The sequence below is a fragment of the Triplophysa dalaica genome, chromosome 4, assembly GCF_015846415.1.
Source record: "Triplophysa dalaica isolate WHDGS20190420 chromosome 4, ASM1584641v1, whole genome shotgun sequence".
Classification (NCBI taxonomy): Eukaryota; Metazoa; Chordata; class Actinopteri; order Cypriniformes; family Nemacheilidae; genus Triplophysa; species Triplophysa dalaica.
The window spans coordinates 5740371-5758982 of record NC_079545.1 but is presented as its reverse complement, the minus strand read 5'-3'; the positions used below and the strand labels follow the sequence as shown (position 1 = coordinate 5758982).

The 18612-nt window shown below is 36.1% G+C and overlaps 1 protein-coding gene and 1 long non-coding RNA gene across 2 annotated transcripts in view; one reads left to right on the top strand and one right to left on the bottom strand.

Annotated features, from left to right (window-relative positions):
- Nucleotides 1-502: 502 nt before the first annotated feature.
- On the bottom strand, nucleotides 503-1629 carry LOC130418723 (uncharacterized). The gene is made up of 3 exons (XR_008906388.1): nucleotides 1515-1629; nucleotides 834-997; nucleotides 503-603 (listed from the first exon to the last, which is right to left on the bottom strand). It is a non-coding gene; the product is annotated as an uncharacterized LOC130418723 (long non-coding RNA).
- Nucleotides 1630-4840: 3211 nt separating this feature from the next.
- Nucleotides 4841-18612, top strand: part of drd2b (dopamine receptor D2b) — a 37563-nt gene continuing 23791 nt past the window's right edge. The window contains exon 1 of the mRNA XM_056746250.1: nucleotides 4841-5223. The gene's annotated coding sequence lies outside the window, so the exon portion shown is untranslated. The remainder of the gene's footprint in view (nucleotides 5224-18612) is intronic.

Below are 18612 nucleotides of genomic sequence, written 5' to 3'. Positions count from 1 at the left end.
CTTAACCCGTTACAAAAAAATACAGACACTTAACCCAAGAGTGTGTTTAAAGAATTACAAGAAAGTAAGCGAAAACAAAACCATAATTGAGCTTTGTTTTTAAACGAATTGTGTACGTTGTTGTACATGAAATAATTTTATTCAGTTACAACTTCATAGTATCCAACATGGCTATTTAAACATTCATGTTTAAACAACACGTTAACCAACATTACCATCATGAAACAACATTGCAAAACAAGGCCCAAGTGAGTCTGTAAAACGGTCCACATTCTTGATCCATCAGAGCACAACAAGTGGCTGGAACTATGGAAACGAAACAAGAGAATAATGTTAGATAATCAATTTATAGTCAGAGAAAAACAGAGGACAACATATACAGTCAGAGAATAATAAAATGATGTAATTCAATGATGAGATCTGTGTGTGTGCGTGTGTGTGTGTGTGTGTGTGTGTGTGTGCTTCTTACTTTTCATCGATTACACTGAAAATTCATCATTTTGTTTAGAAGAGCGGCAACATGTGGGTTCACTGCAACCTGTTTCTTCTGTATCCTGGCATTTTAGATGACGCTTCTTCTTGTTACACTCTCTGGATTAATATCTACAAAGAGTCAGGAAAAACTAAATGTTATATATTAAATTTACAAAATATATTATATTAAAACACATGAATTAAATCATCAGCTTGCTAGTGTTAAATAGGGGAGACTTCTATATAATTTGCCCTAAAAAAATCCATCTCTCGTTGAGAAATATTGTTTTAAAGGTCTTAACAGGTATATAACATTAACATATCTATAAATGCAGGTAAGAAAGTTGTTCAACTAATACCTTTCAGTGGACTTCAAGATACACGCTACCCCATCCTGGTACTCAAGATTGAATATGTAACATGCTATGAACAGAGTGGGAAGCCCAGACATGAAGCTGTGCTGAGCACCGTCACACACAACCTAACCTTCAGTAGTCAGCATCCAGTGGCCTGCAAGTGTGTCCTAAAACAAACAATACCACATGTGACGATAGTTAATAGTTACTATAGACTTTTATCTTTAAGCTTTTTACATTTAAACTACATTTTAGTATAAGTGACTCTACAAACAAACTCTTAGCAAATTACACAGAGTAACTTACACTTAAAACCGTACTTATACAGAAATGTAAGCCATTAACGTTAGGGATCCAACGGTCCTATCTGGGAGACAGTCCTGCTACGATGAGGGTGTCGGTAACGTATTTTGGTTACGTACATTAATCACTTTACCGGGCTATCCTCCGTAAACATCGACTTACCGGAAGCTTTGGTGACTCGATTTAATTTGGTCTCTCGATTTAACGGATAACTGCATTTGCAAATTTGAATTATACCAGAAAATAATCACGACCGAGTGTGGTTTTCAACATTAAATTCCCGTGAATCCCAACAAAAATTGGCATAACTTTGACATAAACAACTCATGAAAACCACTACTTTGTAAAGAAGGCATTTAAAAACGTATGTGACTGACTGACCTGAACTTTGAAGAATTTTCCCACTCAAGCGGGTCGAATTCTGAGTCCGCAGTGAACACTTTGTATTCCTTCATGTCACGGAGTCGAAGCGATCTAAACATTGATTGAATTCGTCGTCTTCCGGGGCATCCTATTACGTCAAGGCGGTCTCTGGACATTCTGTATTATCTTCCCAATGATTTGCGAAACAATCATTTACTAGGTTCGTTAAATTATTGCTGCCATTAGCGTTTAGATTGAGCAAACGCGCTTCCATCAGAATCCATGTTTTGAACCGCGATCATGACGGATTGTGTACGCTGCGCACGTGAGACGCTATAGCAGGCCGTTGCTAAGAGGAAACAGGTTTGTTTTAACACTCTATTGGCTTACCCTTGTAATGACATAGAAGAGAGTAGATGAACTTGAAAGCGCAATCTCTTAACTTTACATAGATAGCAAACTTGAATGGGTAGTTTTCATAGAGCGGACAGCAGCGAGTTAAGTTTGTAGGCATGTTTCTGACCATTTTTTGTTCGCGATATTAAGGGATCGACTGACTAAAATAAAGTTTTGATATATTTACGGTAGGAAATTTACAAAATATCTTCATGGAACATGATCTTTACTTAATATACTAACGATTTTTGGCATAAAATAAAAATTGATCATTTTGACCCTAACAATGTATTTTCGGCTTTTGTCAGAAATATACCCGTGCGACTTACGACTGGTTTTGTTGGCCAGGGTCACATATGAGTTAATCCGTCACGTGACCCCAGAATGCATTGCACTTTACAGCAATATTCTGTATTATTTAAAAAACAGTCAGCTTCTGTAAAATAACGCTGTAGTTTTTACAGCAATTCGTTACAGTGTAAGTTAAAATCATGTTCCATGAAGACATTTTATAAATTTCTTCCTGTAAATACATCTAAACCCGGAAAAATGAAAATGGCGGGAAACACAGCTACAAACTTTGCCCGCTGCTGCCTCCTCTTTGTGAATTACACACTCAAGCTTAGTATTTATGTAAAGCTTAGAATTTCAGCTTTTCACTCTCCACAACTTGTATCTTCACAAATATAAAAAATGGTCTGTTTCATCTGAGCTTTTGACATGTGTGACATTAGCGTCTCATCATTTATTACAGTTTATCTGTTGGATTGGTTGAGGTCAAGCAGACGTTCACTGACATGTTTTGAACAGATCTCAAATGCATTGTGGAGTGGAAGCCCCTGAAACCACCGAAAAAAGATTCTAGATGTTCAAGATCAATACTCTAGATGTTTAAACTGCTCATGTGTAACAACTACAAACACAAATAAATTGTTACTGAGGAAATTTTGTGGAAACATTGGAAAAGTCATTAGAAGTGTCTGCTCAAAAAAGAACAAAGTAACTGCTTAAATGTTAACTGCTGTAGTAAATGACTTTGCACGGGTGCTGTCCGTGGTCCTGAATTGGCTGAAAACCGTTTTGAACCAAAAAGTTTTAAAAATAAAGTACATCTCAACTATTTGAACCTCTTTAGAACAAAATCGGGGAGCAAGCCCAGATGTGTAGATGCGGTACATGTTTTCCCATGAGAAGCATTAACAGTCCCTAAATTAGAGTGACACAGTTAATGACATTGACTCTGTCTATCCAAAATAACCATGTGCCTTTGCTTCAGAACAACCTTGAACAGTTTTAGCAACTGACAAAAGTCTTTCAATTTGATGCTGCACAAGGTTAATTTTTTAAGCTTTTTCTCTCTCTCAAAATTGCACTCAGGGGATTTTAGAGTGTTAGCAAAAGTGGAATTGTTGAAAGGTTGTCGTCCCAAGTCAATTTCAGCAATACAGCTACAAACTGTTACTACGGTAGAAAACTTTAACAGCGTGTCCCAAGAAGTGTGATTTTTCTAATGCGGATATTGTTCTGAGAATCCTTTTTTGTGTTCTGTTCCCAACTGGATTAAAATTCAGTTACATCTTTTGTACTTCTGGTATATTTGGTATATTTGACTTCTGAGTCTTAGTATAATCGCCTTAAACAGACTACTTAAAATATAACAAAGGATTGTAATTAATTTTGTTCAACATACTTCAATATACTTGTTCTTTTCACAATACAAAGCTATTTTACAGAGAATGGCACCTCTGGGGAGTCATCTAAAGGTGACAGTGACAAGAACTTAAGTAGATGGGAAAGGAACCTTAGGAGGAGCCAATACAATAACACATGATATTGAATGACAATGGTGAAAACTTTTCTGATAACAAAAGGTTATCAAACACAGCAAGAATATATTAAGGATGTAAAAATACAACTTCAGTGATCCATAGAATGTGCCGGGAGAAACTGGTTTGGATACACAATACCCACGCCGTGTTCTTGCAAGAATTTTGCATGATGGATGGGACAACTGCATGAGCCCTGATTACATTCTGGACATGCTGTGGATGAATACAAAAGGCATTCAGAACTCAGCCTATACAAAACACGTTCAATGAATGCAAATCCTGCTCTCTAGATAAGATATAGACAATCAGCATCACATGTATCTTCGGGTGGTTTTCATCTCCCCTATTCAATGACCAGAATTTTTGTCCATTTATGGGACTTGGGGGTTTGAAACAGGCATGGATGCTGTTGACACATCCCATATAGAGGTGTTTTGCTGACTGCAATAATGTGGAAAACAAAATGTTCGCACACTGATATATAACTGCTCCAAAATGTATTGATACAAGTGCAACGTTATATCATTGGGTCTTAACCAGACAATTTTGTTTGTCCTGCACCTGGCTTGTGGGATGTGCATGCCTTATTTTGAATTTTTGATTTACAGTCATAATGTTTGTCACAAAAAATAATACTATATTTTCTTCTATATTCACTTTGTATTGATCCATTATTGGTTACTCTTACGGTTATTTTATTAGTGTAGGAAGTCAGTTTACCTCAGTTTCACAAAGATGCCATAGCTGAAATTCATAATGGTAGAAAATATCTAAATACATTTGTCTTAATTTTGAACAGTGTCTTTATTATTTCAAAATGCTCTGCTTAAATTTTTCTCCTAATTATTACTTGCTGTGCCCAATTCTAATGCAATCCCATACTTACATTTTAAATATGGCTTTAGTGCACATATTTTTTATGGGACACAGTTCATTTTACATCCTTTTATTCCAAAACTCTAAAACGTCTCCTGGTCGTATTTCTTCCACTGAGCATCTTGACAACCCACTTCTGTTGAAATTCATTCAACTCCGCCTTCTACCTGGGCTATGCGTGCACAGTTGATGCTGAAATCAGAGTGAGCTGAGACAAGCTGCGCGCTCTTCATCATTCGCGCTTTCGTTTTCACAGTACGCACAGAAGACAACTACTCAAAAGTGTCTTTCAAAGTTTCATGTAGACTTAAAAATTCAACGTGGTGAGGTAGCAGCAGGCTACACGAGACGCAATCACGGTTGCGTCATCAAAGTACATTTATCCGTGGTTGCATAAAGTGATTTGCTTTGGAACCGAGGCTACTCTGTACAGTTTTGTACAATCTGGCAAAAACATAATCGGTAACTAACGTAAACTCGGTTCGCTGAGATACGAAGTATAGATAGGGAACGAGTATGGGCAGTTTCATATTTTATGGAAGAACGGATGGCAAACATTGAGAAGTTGTGGATATAAACGGAAAGAAGAACCTTGAACACCGCGCGTTCTGTCCTATGGCTTGAAGGTGAGGTGCATGCTTTACCAAACACAAAGTGTTTTATGAATGTCGTTCCTCGCAAAATATAAGTGTAATATCTCTGAGATGATTTTCATGTGTGCATCTGTTTTTCTTTTGAGTGCGCGTCGGAAGTATAAGGGCGGCATAACTTTTCAGTTTGACGCATGCAAATTGCGTTTTACTCATTATTTTTTCATTTAAGTAGAAGACAGCTTGTGGTCTGTTTCTGTGTTGCCAAGCAGAATGAATTGGATAAATAAGTAAACACAATACGACAGGGAACGAGAGACCCGGGAGGTAAAAAAGCTCCAGACATTATACTGTGGGTTGCATGAACGAGAAAATAACACACTATATAATCGCACAAGGCATTAATTGTGCTGTGTGCACAATTTAATTTGAGTCTATTTCATACAACGAAGATGAAAAACTTTTGGTGCGTCAAATCGCATGCAAACCTTACACCTTCAGCCCCACTTTAATAAATCACTCAAGCTTAGAGATTTCTCAAAAGAGGCACACTGAGTACCATATCTTTGCTAAATCTAATTTTGGAAGGAATGGTCTTTCAAATGTTCGAAGCTAAGGTTTTAAAAACTGTCTCACTTTCTAATACTGACCATCTGATAGAGAAAGCATTACATTCTGAATCAAACGTATATTCATGTATGTGGGTTGAAAGTACTGTAGCATCTGTCTGTGGCAGAAATCTTCCTCCTGGGGCTTCTTGCGTGAAGAGGCGTGGCCTTAAGCATTTCCTTGACATTTAATGGAGGAAGATGCAGACAGCTCAGGGTGCCCTTTTGCTATTTAACAGAACATGTTTGTAAGACAGAACAGAGGGCAGTGTTTCACAACAGCGCTCACAAAGAACATCTTAACAACGAATAAAAACAAGACAAGCACAGTTAATAGACCATATTAATGTTGTGACATTTACTCATTGATTAAAAATTCAAGAGAGCCGTTTCAGCAAGAATGAAAGAAATGACAACATAGCAGAGGCGGACAGTTTATACCTCTATGCCAGATGGTGGGCGCTGACAGCAACATTTAATGTTTGGTTTTGTGTATAAAATACTTACTGGATTTCTCTGTGATTCTATAAGCAGCAAGCAAATACAATCATGTCATTTAACAAATAATTTGGTGACGCTGAAAACAATCTATTCGAAAAAGGCACATTATAGTACAGAATATTATGGGCTTAATGTTCTTGTTAACAGCTGGTACAATGCAAAGTAATGCTGAATAGGCCTATCTGAAAGCTGTTAATTAGCATTCTTATGACTAAACAGTACACTCAAGATTAGATATGAACAACAATAAAAGTGCAAAAACACGCACAGTGTTATGAAAGATTACATATAAAAATGGTTAAAAGCGCTATATAAATAGAGTTGAGTTGAGCACATCAGAGCTTCACATCTTGCTCAGGAGACAAAATAATTTGACCCAGACATAATGTGTATGACATTTTTGTTCTATTTACCTTGGCCAATGCCCACTACCAGTGACTCTGTTTTACTTAGAGGGCAGGGCCGAGACAGGGGAGGCTTTAGACCATGACTAATGTTATGGATCATAACCATGGGCACTTAAATAAATACTGTCTCTAAAATGTGCATGCTTCAGCAGATGCAGGACCAGCTGGAGAGCAGTTCAGACACTGTACAACCATTTTAAACCTAAATCTGAGATATAGAATTCTGGACAAAACTAAGGTCTAGCGTTGAACAGCATCTTAATATCTCATGACAAAGAAATCTGATATTGATTGATCATCTTTTGTGCATTCAAAGTACTGATTAAATGTTGCAGTTTGAACCTTATAGCACCAAATTATTTTGTAGATAGAACTTCAATTCAGTTCAATTTTATTCATATAGCGCTTTTCACAATATGGATTGTTCCAAAGCAGCTTTACAGGATAAAATAAGAAAAACATAGAAAAGGTAAAACACAGCACAGTGCATGGTGTTTATAGAACAAGCAAGTTCATTCTAGTAAACAATATCTAGCAAGTCAACACGGCCCTGATGCGAGGAATCCAAACTTCAATGATAAATCAATGGAGAAAAAAAAAACGTGGGAGAAACCAGTCTCAGCTGGGAGGGCCAGGTCCCCTCTGACATGTCACAGCTGCACTCAGTGACTTTGATTAAAAGTTACTAAGTAAATGTTTATGAAAAATAGGGAGAGCTTTTTAATTGGGATTTAGGAAATTAATTTGTTGAAACTCTAATTTTGTTTTATTGTGTGATTGATATCGGACAACATAGAAAGTTACAAGCAGGGGAAATAGTAATGGCATAATTTAACCGAGTGCAGCTATAACTTCAAAATTCTGTCATTCGTCAAGTTTAGCATTAAATACTTAGTATTGTGAATTTAGCATTAATGTGACAAGTAGTCCGTCTTTGATCTTGGCCGGGGCTGGAATTGACTGAGCTGGATCTGGGATGGTCAGATGGTCACTTTGTTCTTGGTTGTTTTATTTGTTTGTTTATTTAATTTCTTAAGCACATTTCAAATAAACTACAGGTTGACCAAAGTGCTGTACATTGCAAATAAAACAGAAACAAAACACATAAAAGCACATTCTTTACAATAAATAATTATAAAAAAAACTTAAGGATTAAAGCACAATTAAATTGTAAAATAGGAGCAGGACATCAGAATATTAGCAGGTCACAAATTGATCCAATAAATGTGACTTCAACAGGGATTTAAAAATAAACAAAGAAGACACCGTACGGATCTCAATCGTGAGTTTGTTCCATAAACTTGGGCCAGCAATAGCAAATGCCCGATCACCCCGGCGTTTGAGTCTAGACCTGAGGACCAATAGCAGTTTTAAGTGACTCGACCTAAGAGGAAGCACTGAATTAAGAGGATGCAATAATTCAAAGAGATAGGCAGAGGAGAGATTGTGCAGCAATTTATAAATTTCCACCAGTATTTTAAAATCCAGTTTGAGCTTGCAACTCTGCAACAAACCCAACACAGGGGATATATGCTCGAACTTGCCTGTACCAGTCAATAGGCTATCGGCTGCATTCCCGAACCAGTGAATTAAGGGATAGAGTTTCCAATATCTAACAACATTTTACGATCTTATTCAAGCAGACCTGAGCCGTAGTTAGTTACTACTACGCTTAAAAGTAACCAAAACCACAGGAGCGACAGATGCCATGCTAAACATAGCGGCGCCATCTGTGCAATCAACTCGGTCAAAGCTGTGAGCTTTGGTGACGTTGATATCAAACAACCTTAAGTGTAGTCTGTTTATAGCATTGTGTTCATTTTTTACTTCTGCCTACTGTATTTCGGCATCAAAAGTAACAAAAGTGTTATTGCTTAGTTAAGATTATCTTGATAGACAAAACATATAAACAACGTAAACCTTAATTAACATAGCTTATTTTTTGCGATCTTTCAAAACTCTATTGGAAAAATGCGTTGAGGAAACCAACGCGGCAATTACATCCGGGTTAGCCTACAAAATTACGTCACCTGTGAGGTACTGGATAAAGAAATAATTGTCTTACGTTACTGCTAGTCTGCATGCAAAACTCTGACGGTGGCCTTTCTTTCTGGGTTGATGGTGATGAAGTCCTGCATGAGGACATTCATGTTCAGTAAAAAAAGTCTGAAATTCTTTTTTGTGGAATTTGGACAAGACCACTCATGACACTTGACCTTCACTAACGCCCTGACGTCATGAGACACTTTTGTTGTCATTGTAACAGTAACGTTATTAAAACAAGACAGTAACGTTATTAATGTTTTCAAGGATATTAGAGAATAGACACATTAATAAAATGTATTATATTTATTTTTGATAAAACATTTTATTTTAAAGATTGTTTATTTAGGTTGAGCTTTGCTTTTACATTAGCTCTAGTTTCTTTGGATTAAGTAGAAATAGTAGTTAGATGCTATTGATACTTATAAATAGTGGCAGATAATGTTACGATTGGCACCTAAGAATTGTTGTGCATGAAACATTATGCAATAATAAAAGAGTTAAAATCATTATATTTATAAAATTATTAAAATGATGGCAACTTATTGAGAGACAACCTGTTAACTGTCGGAGCCCTTTTTGAGCCTACACATGAAAACGCATGTTGGAACTAAAATGGCGGTAACTCATGAATTCTTTGGAATACAGACTTACGGTTGGTCTCGTTCGAATAAAGAAAAGTAGCTGATTATTGCATCAACAAAAAAATCACACACGCACACAAAAATAAATTAAAGGTATGTTATTAGGTTTATTGTAAAAATGTAATAAAAAAAGTTTATGTTTTTCTTTGATTAGAAACTACGTTAAAAAAATACGGGTCGCAAAAGGATAACAAAAAAATCTAAGAACACTCTTTATAAAAAATAATAAATTAATCTTCCGACATAAATTATTTAAAAAAACTGAATTTGAATTTTATATTCAAAGAAATCTGTATTCTAGAGTCTTAGACCTTTCCAATGATATATAGTTTTTCATGATTTGATTAGAAATTACATGCAGAATGTTGCCGCAAACTTAAGTGTCCCGTATAAGGAACGGGTGACAGTTAACATTTACATTATATTTATGCATTTGCCATACACTTTTATCCAAAGCGACTTACATTGCAGTAACCTATACATTTTTACTTAGGTATGTGCAATCCCCTGGGATCGAACCCACAACCTTGCGTTGTTAATGCAATGCTCTCACCACTGAGCTTCAGGAAAGCTACAGCCCTACATCTACCACGACCCCAAACCTAAACTTTGCAGCCACATCCCGTGGCTATGTCAACACGTGCATGTTATTTTCAAGTAACTCCATGGAACTTGATCAGCTGATTCAAGTATGTTTGATTGGCATTTATTATAACCTGTGTTTCTTATCAGTGGCTTTTAAATATTTTTGCATCTTGCCTTGAATCTCTTTAAATCACCATTTGCTTATTAAATGTCCAGTGTATGAAATTTAACAGCATCTAGCAATTAGGTTTTGACTTGCAACCAACTCCACCGCGCACTCTTCCCTGAAGCACCATGGTGACACAGGACTAAGACGTCTTCTTATTTTTGCTTCTTTGCCAAAGGTGTTTCGAAACACCGCTATAGCAGTTTGTCCCTTTAAGGCTACTGAAGAAACAACATGGTATCATCATATATGGAACCCCTAAAAGGCACTTATACAGTATATAGAACCCTAAAAAATCCTATTTTTCTAAGATGAAAGTGCTGTATATAGGAACATTTTATTCATTTATAGGTGATAAAGGTTAGGATTGTGTTTTTTCACAGTTTCCCAGCATGCCGTGAGTGTATATTAGCATTTTTTGTTGTTTGCCTATGGCATCTGAGTTTCCGGAAGACTTAAAGGGACACTTCACCCAAAAAAAAATAAATTCTGTCATTATTGACTCACCTTCTAAATATCTTTCCCTGCGTTTGTCAGAACAAATACATTTTCTAGTCTTTATGTTTTTTTTGAAGCACACAATTTAAATAAGTCCTGTGTCTGACCTTGTTCGTTTTACAGATTGTGCACAAATGTTATTTATTCTTCAGTCTTTTCCATAGAGAAAGACGTGCAGGCATGCAGAACATTTTGAAACTCCCATTTATGTAACAATCTCTAAATCTAAAACATCGACCAGAAAATCATAAGGGCTGCATCATACCCACATCATCATTTGTTTCAGTGGCAGTGGAGGTCTGGCTTGACCCTCGAGGTTTGAAGAGACACCCTCCTATATGGGAAACAGGCAGTAGCTGCTCAAGACAGGGTTGTTAGGATACAGCATTGGCGCACAGTCCTAATGAGCTCATCTGAGGCTTGTTATAGCGCTTCTCTGCTGCTTCTCTCTGAGAAGCACACATTCTAGTTTCCCTAATGGTTACTTCAGAATGAGTGAGTGCTGGAACAGACAGAACTGGAACGCTGGAAAAATGTGGGTTTGACATACGGCAGTAAATGCACCGATGTTAGCTGACACATCCAGCGTTGTTCTATGTGGTTATTTAATTTAGATTATGTAGCCAAGCACCTCCTGTGTTCCATTAAACATTTGATAACCTGAGGCTAAATGGACTTTTCTCTATAATTGAAATGCAAGGTTAGTAATTATAGAGCAAGAATGTAAATTTCAAAATTTAAGCTAAGTCTCATTTAGCATGTAAAGGTAATGATTTTCCATCGGAATTTATAGCCTTTTACAAGTATCTTTATCGAGAATAAAATTAATTTAGTTATTATATAAAATGCAGTCACAGAAAATAAGATCTGTGGCTCACTGGTTAGAGCATAGCGCTACCAATGTCAAGGTCATAGGTTCCCTCACAGGGGATTGCATGTATTTAAAAACAAATGTATAGTGCAATGCAATGTAAGTCGCTTTGGATAAAAGCGTCTGCCACATGCGTAAATGTACATTTTCAGTTTTTCTGAAAAGACTATTTACAAGTTTTAATCGAATAATTATTATTTAAATGAAATGATCTTAATTGTTTAATTCTGTGAACTTGATAACATTTCTCCCAGGTGAATATCTTTTTATTTGCATTAATTTGCAGATAATTGAAACAGGTCAAACTGGTCAAAATTACAAAGAAGATGGAATGTTTGAATATATTGAATACTAGAAAGAAAACATGTTATTATTCATGCTTAAACAACACAATCCTAAGGATTTTACATGTATTTTACAATCAGTTAAAAAATATATACATTTATTGAGGTTTGTGTCTATTGAAATTCAAAAGAAATGCTGATTAACGGCAAAACTGGAGCCGTCTTTTCCTGTGGCTGTATATCTATATATTTTTGTATTTATACAGTACTTATTTGCTTCTTCAATAAAGATGCGATTTATATTAACCTCAGTTTCTAAGGTGAATCTGGTAAAGCCCAGCAATTTCACGACCATTTCGGAAAACAATTCACCTCAGGATCAGAGGAGAGGAGAGTCATTATGTCTCAGTATTGCGTGCTGCATACTTGTATTGAAACAAACTGGCTGTGGATAAATGTTAAGAGATTTCACGCAGGTCACGGTGCTCAACTCTTGACTTCACATTCAGCTCCTTGTTTAACTGAAGCAGTGATGCATTCAACATTTGCATGTGATGAATTCTTTAATGTAGCTCAACCATCCAGTATGAACCCAGAAGTACTTCCATGTCTTGTTTAAATGCTTATAGGTATGATTTGTGACCGAGAAGTGCAGGCAATTTTTCTTGATTTGAATTTCAGGAGGTTTAGAGAGCTATTTTCACTTTTTCATTTCTCCTGTGTTTCAGGTAGAAATAAGGCTGTAATTTATTTTCTTGTTTTTAGCTGATAACACTGCAAACAAATATTGAAGAAATACATTAAACATAGGCCAATACTTAAAAACATAAAAGACCTGAAGTAGTGTTGTAATTCGTGCTCATCTGTTCAGACATGAAAAGCTTGAACGCTACGCATTAAATGAAATGAAAACCTACCGATTTAAATAACAATGTTCTTTCATCAAAGATGAGGCAACATACGCAGTTTCTGCAAATCTCATATTAATCTTGAGGACCTATACACAAAACTCCCTAAAAAATACAGTATACAGTATTAATATAAGGGAATTTTCCGTACTCATTTTTACAGTTGTTTTACCTGTATTTTACATTTTGCACTGCATTAAATTGCATTTTAGCATTAACGGATTTTGAATTATGTTGTATTGCATTCTACGTGTCTTCGAAGAGTATTTAGTTTATCAGATTTATAAAAGACAGATACAGCTGTACGATTATTTCCGAAAAAAGTCAAACTCCTTTAGGCGTGCAGGGGGGGTGGAACAAAAGCACGAGCAAAGCATCATTGCATTATCCCTGCATAACAACCGGCTGCCTGTACATTATCCCATACATAACTGTAGATTCACTATAAAATCGTGTTGTTTACATCATGCACGGACACGCCGATTGCCAACAAAACACAAACATAGAACATTGTTTGAATTACCGTGTGCGGTTCATGTCCGGCATCTTTAAGTACAGGGACCGTGTTACTACCAGTTTCAATGATCTACAAATCCAGTGTTATATCCGCTGCTTATACAACATTCCTCACCAAAATGCAGTGAGTAAACAAACACAGCGAAACTTACATCAGCTGAGTGAGACGGCATTGATGGGCGTGCTCTTTATTGATGTGTGGGCGTGCTTTTCTGGGAGAATTGTGTAATGAGGGAGTAAGAAATCTTGTTATGAAATGGGAATCCATGTTCGAAAAAAACGTTCCGAAACCTGTACGAACAGAAATACCACCTTTTTTTTGACAAGTTGACCATGTTAAGCTTGAGAAGCCAGCACGTTTAACAGTGTAAAGAAGTCAGAATGTATGAAATAGCATGTTGCTTCCGCTTTTAACATAAATTAACCAGCAAATCAAATTGTAATAAACAATTCCTTTATATTTTTACAAAAAGTCTTGACTTCTGTCACCTCAGGAAGCTGGTGGTCATGCTTGATCACCTAAATCCCCCATAGCCAATGTCTAATTGGTTATACTAATGGTGTAACATCTGCAGATCTCCGTTATGCTTTTAAATATACTGTATGTGTGAGAGCTCAAGAGAAGCTAGCCTTCAACATTTATATTTTGAATTGGAGTCAAGTCACATTTGTTTTCAAAACTGTATCAGCTAAGAAGGCACATCAATCCACCTCCTATTTTAAGATTGGAATTGCAAAATTACCCTTTTTCATGGATCTTAAAATTAGCAAAATGCTGTCATTTCAATAGAAGGTTCTGTCAGTTAGGACCCCTTAAATATTGAACAGACTGGTAGCTGAATCCAAACAGGATGTACAGGTACAGCGAATATCAAAGAGACAATGTCAACACTGATATAATTTAAGGCACATGAAATGTCCAGAGTCAAGGTTAATCTGTTCGGTGACCTCCGCTGAAGTGACTCCTTGTTGAGGTAAAAGGTTGTGTGTTTGACAAAGTGATGCATTTCATAACCTACTACACAGCAATGATGTGTGATTATCTTAGAGTTGCTTGCACACACATCACTTGCTGACAGCCTCTACGTTCTCATCTCAACTGAGTAACAACCTTTTCAGCAGTCTGACGGAAAATTACAGTTCGCCTACGGAGATGAGTTAAATCGAGTTGTTTTTAACATCATTTTATGATTGTAATTTATCATGTGTCATTCTATTCTACACCCAGTTTGCAATTTAAGATGAGTTTAAGCTTTCATTGAGTCTGGTCATTTTAACGGTGAGGGAAGTTTAAAGCAGCAACTGTGCTTAAATATTGCATTCGTGTTAAATTAACTTTGCAGGGTGAGTTGCCCCTTGGATAAACCAAGTCCTATAAGACGCTAACCTTTAGCATTCCCATTCATCTCAATGACAACGCCTTGGTGGGAACGTACTGTATATTCCCAAAACTCGCAAGCTTATTTGCACTCCATTCACATCTTCTGAACTAGACGAGGACACTTACAAGACTTTTAAAAATATAGTGGGCAATTCCAGCGTTATGGACGTGACATTTTGCGTTATGGACGTGACATAAAAATACTCAAAGAATGAAATTGTTACGATTATATTGAACAGGCTGTTTATTTTTTTACTGAACCCTTGTTGATAGAGGCTAAACATCAAAAAATGTCAGTCTATGTAAAAATATATTTAAAAAAAGGGAAATAAACATGCGTTGTGGATGTGACAAAAAAGGACACGTTTTTGGGAGAATATAAACTTTGTAGGATTTCTATAAAATAAAATGCTCAATCCTAAAGCAATAATACCCAAAGAATGGAGAAGGGATGCCTTTTTATTGAACATAAAATAGTTACTTTTTATTCATTTTCATGTGTCCATTTACGAGGAATATGTAGCGTTATGGATGTGACAATCCTGAAAATGGCACTTACCTGACTATGAAATATCAATCACTAAAAATAAAACAAATACTTTACAAATTTGATGAGAAATCTCACATGGGTATCTGAGCCTCTAAATGTTAAAATCTGTGATGTTACCATAGTAAAAACAGCTGGTAAAAACATTCTTTTTTCGTGGTAAGGTTGACATTTTCACGGAATTGCCCTATCCACAAAGTTCAATATTTTATTGGTTAATTTAATATGAGCTTTTTTGTCTATATAACAGCATAGTTACTTCTACTGATGCTACTGATGTTACCCGACCCAATGTTGATATTAAACCAGCAGCCTTGTCCCTCTGTGTGATTTATAGCATCTTAAAAGTAATTAATCTGTTCTCATAAGATTATATCATATAAATCATCCACGAGAATGATGGAAAACTGACAGTGATACATTTATAATGATCAGACCGCTCTCATGCGGGAGAACATCTATGGTTAATAGCATACAATTGAGCAACTAAGCTAAAAGCTGTTCCCAGATACAGCGTTCCAAGAAAAGCAGCTCTCTCCACCTCTAATTTCGTCTTTTCCCTTCTCACCTATCCTCTCCCTATTTCATTCCTCTATCCCACATCACTGAGAGCACTAATGAGATCAGACAGTGCAGTGCAGGGGCGTCAGCGGGGGAAACAGGAGCTCGGGTGGCCTGCGGCACTGGCATATTCAAAACCTACTGCTTGGAGAGGGATCAGGGGAAAAGGACTGAAAGCAACTCCATGTACACACACTGTAACCCCACACACAGGAGGGGGTACTGAGGTTTTCTTGTGTGGATGCAGATTGTCTGCTATGAGGTCACAGATGAGATGAATTTGCTACTGTATTCGGTACAGCATAACAGCAAACACTTATCAAAAATACGTAGCAATACTAACATTTACTTCAGATGATCATGGCATTACAACATTGTTTATTTTATGCTCCTCTTGAGATAAGCAACTAGCAAGAATATAAATTCTATTTACAAGTTTGCATTGTTCATTAATCCACCCACATGCTGAAAACTTAGTGCCTCAAATAATAATATGAATTCCCCCCATAATGCAAAAGGAGCTAAGGTACAAATGCATAACAACATTCTTTAGACCGAACCAGGTTAACCTATTAATGTTCTTCTGTTGACCTTCTGCTCTGAGAGTAATATGAAAACAGCTCTTGAGTTTTTATAACATTTTCATATACTTGTATCTTGCTTTAGGACCCAATTTAAACAAAGGGCACTGCATTGTTATACAGATGTACCCTTTAAAACGCAAATGTAACAATTAACAAAGTGTTTTTGTGCTTGTTTTTTTAGTAAAAAAAAAACCTGTGATATCTTTTTCATGCTATTGAATACAGGGACAAAATAATTTGTACATTGTGTTGGTGGGTGCTCACTCGGCCACTTGTTTTGTTGTGTATTAAAGGAATAGTTCACCTTCAAAATGAAAATTATGTCTCTATTTACTTTCTCTCTACTGCAGAACACAAAAGAAGATGATCCATGCTACAAAAGGCAGGTTGATCCCCATTGATTTGCAACGGTTTTATGTCCATACAATAGAAGTCAATGGGGACCAACGGTTTTTGTTTGCCAACATTCTTCAAAATATCTTCTTTTGTGTTTTGCATAGAAAAGAAAATCATGGGTTAAACATGACAACAGGGTGAGCAAATGATGACAGATTTTTTTATTTTGAAGGGAAGTTATTCCTTTAAATTAGCAGGAAAGTGATAGTATTATTGTTTTGCTGTTTAATAAATGATTTCCTTCAACTTTTAAGTATAATCGGGGCAGGGAGAGCACATACAGTGAACAACACAAACACACAACAGATTCAATTCGTAATATTTATATATATATATATTAAATGTTTCCCCATTACCATTTCAATATTGGTTGAAACACTCATTTTTGTATTGACAGGACAAACAGTCCCACTTTATGCTATGCGCTCAACTAGCGCTGGTTTACAGTACATGAAGCACGTAATTCTTTAATAGAGGGTGTGGAAAAAGGACTCTTATGAGCTGTTTAGAGTTTTTATTTAATTTCTGGTTGTTCATAATAAAATAATTAAAACAGAACAGAAAAGTGCAATGTTTCTTTACACCTTTCTGGTAAATCAACCTAAGTATGTGTTTGTTGCTTATTAAAATATATATAAACATGAAAAAACTTTAACTACCACCACCCAAACATTTACCCAGTAACATACTGTAATGAGGTTTCACAAATGTGGTGTTTAAATGACTGTTTGATTGTGTGTTAAATTTGCTAATATTGTATAAAACCTTGGTTTGTAAAAAAAAACTTGGTTTATTTAAGACTATAACCCGACTCCCCCTGCAATATATCCATCCTCCAATGCTACTTACTACACATATTGGTTGCTGTAAGATATAGCTGAATGATGCCTTGCCTGCAGAAATTGCAATACAATCTTTCTCACCCATCATACTTTCAAGTGCGTATCACATTTATTGTAGGGGTGGGCGGATATGAGGAAAATGACAATGAAATTGCTTCTTTCTCCTCAGTGTCAATACTGTCCTATTACTGCATCAAGATCCGCTGTGCCTTACTGATAGCTTACTAGCTGGTGGTTTATCTGGGGTTAGTTAAACCTTTTTTGAGATCTCAATCATACTGCCCACATCTCTCTGTCTTTCATCTAAACCTGTCAAATACTGTATCCAACAAGAAAAGATATACTGGAAAGCCACTGAAATAAAAGAGATCCCCTGTGCAAGAGGAAACCCATCTTCGTTAAGTCAAATCAAAGTGTCACATGTTATTGATCGGCCCAAGATGTTTCAGGCTAATTGTAACCTCGTACAGGCTGAATCACCTTGTTCATTCCCAGCAATAGTTTTAATTCAAACGCTTAATCTACCTCTGGCCTTCCCTAGATTTCCCATGAGGCAAAGTAAAGAGAGACAGTATTCGTATCCTGATAACAGAACACACTTTTGGCCTGGAGCACTGACACACACTTTTCTGTCAATCACACTAGGTCAAGGGCACCGGTTGTTTAGGATTATACCTATATGTTTACATTAACTATAAACAGTAGGCTTTTTTATTATGTTGTCATGTTTTCATTGTGTTTTATTGTGTTAGTTTGCTGTTTTTTGTGAGTTATCATAACAACACAACTGCAGTTTGATTAATATTAATTGGAATGCACAATTAACAAAAATAAAACTCTTCATGTAGCGTAATATAAACTGACTTTAAGATCTAATCATTTAATGAATTTATATATTAATTCACAATGCAATGTGCTCATTTCTTTTCAAGGTGCTCATTTAAACATTTTTTAAACTCTTTAATGCCAGATGAATTAAGATGTGTTGGCTGTTTATAATAAGATAAAAATTATTCTATTATAATGAATTAATTCAATAAATGCTGAATAATTTCTTATATTGTTATTTACTAAGAAAATTAA